Genomic DNA, 1,789 nt, shown 5'->3' on the forward strand with positions numbered 1-1,789 from the left:
TCCACTCTTTCCTATCCTGAGCTAAACTTCGCATTTCCCTAAAACTAGAACAGCCCACATCCTTAACTATTTGCGAACAGTAATCTAATCTAGGCCTACCTCTACCCCTCCTAACTCCTGTTTCTGCCTCTAATATGTCTCTGACTAGACCTTCATGCCTGAGAAGGTGTCCTACAAACCTATCTCGCCTATATTTTATTGTCTTCCATGTTACTAATATAATTACCAACCATTAGACCGCCGTCCCCGTATCATAAAAAATAAACAAAGAAAATAGAAAGGGCGGCAAATTTAGACTTCACCCCGGGTGACAGAAATTTACGCTACGTCACTGAAGGAGGGTAGCATGAGTTGAAGAGAAATATTGGAAGACAGATGTGAATAAGTAGACTTGTTGTTTCAAAAAGGTTTTAGAGAAAAGTAGTATATCAGTTGGCAACTTTAATATAACCTTACCCGAGGACCTTCAAATGACATTCAAGATTAAAGCTTTCAAGGCTATTTGAAGGTCAATTCGTTTTTTTTTAACGGTAAAGATACTGTACGTGGAAAACCTAAGAACATAGCTAGGTCATAAGACAATGTGTAGGTACTAAGAACATTAGGGGGGGGGGTAGAAAATGTGGAGTGCTTTCATTAACGCTACCACAGGTGTTATCTATAGCATGCTATCACATCATTAAACAAAAATAATGATTAGGCATCCTTGTTTATTAATCGTATTTTTTCTGTCACTCATAATTCTTTATCCTAATCCCATTATAGTATAGATATGCAGCAAATGTACTTATACAAGATGACCCATAAACATAAACAATTTTAATGGACATATTATATGTGAATAATTTTTACTAACATTAAGTTAATGATATTACCAGTCGCCTTGTACTTATACTATTGTTTCTGGTTAAGTATGCAAAAAAAGGTTCGTGCACTTGACGCAATGCGAGTAGTCGAGAAGTCACGCACCGCGTGTAGCAACAACTTCGCAGGTTGGTCTCAATGCCCTTAAAGTATTCTAATGTTTTACGCATTTGAGCTTTTGTCTTTACTTCCCTTGCAGGGGGAAGACTCAAACGTAATTAGCAACAGCCGGGAGTCATCGTAAAAACTCCGTGGCACAAGATTCACCCGCTTTAGAATAAGTGAAAATTTTGCATTCTTGTTGGCGTACAATCAAAACCGCTCTTATATTTATTAGATTTATTACTGACGACAAACTATTAAGTTTGTTTTACTTTCATAGCTGATCATATCCCTTAAATAAAATTCTTAAACACGAATATAAAGATACAGTATTATTTCAATTATTTTAAATATATGAGACCTGGGCATTGCAAGTGTTTGTTTTTATAGCTTTATTTTAAATAAAATGTATCGTTGATGGATGACTATAATTCTGATCCATTTAATTACTTATAAAATGTAGAAATTGGAGACTGTGGTAATTGACTAAGTAAAAACCGAGAGAGACTCACCCCAAATTTGTTTTAACCAAGTAATAACTTTTTTAAATGATTAAAAAGGTAATAATGTAAATGGTTTTAGAGTTACTACTGCATTAAGAAGGCATTGATATTGTTCTCTGGCTGCTGATTTGACAATTTTCTTGATAAGCCCTGTATCAAGTTTGTTTAATTATTTATTAGCTAACCTTTTTCAAATTCTGCCTAAAAAAAATTCAAACGTTTGTGCTGGTACCAACATACAAAACTATCTGTACTTTGCATAAAAACGTTACTGTAGCTTTTTCATTCAGATTCTCTCATAAATTAACTTCTGTGCTACT

The sequence above is a fragment of the Agrilus planipennis genome, unplaced genomic scaffold, assembly GCF_000699045.2.
Source record: "Agrilus planipennis isolate EAB-ADULT unplaced genomic scaffold, Apla_2.0 scaffold35, whole genome shotgun sequence".
Taxonomy (NCBI): domain Eukaryota; kingdom Metazoa; phylum Arthropoda; class Insecta; order Coleoptera; family Buprestidae; genus Agrilus; species Agrilus planipennis.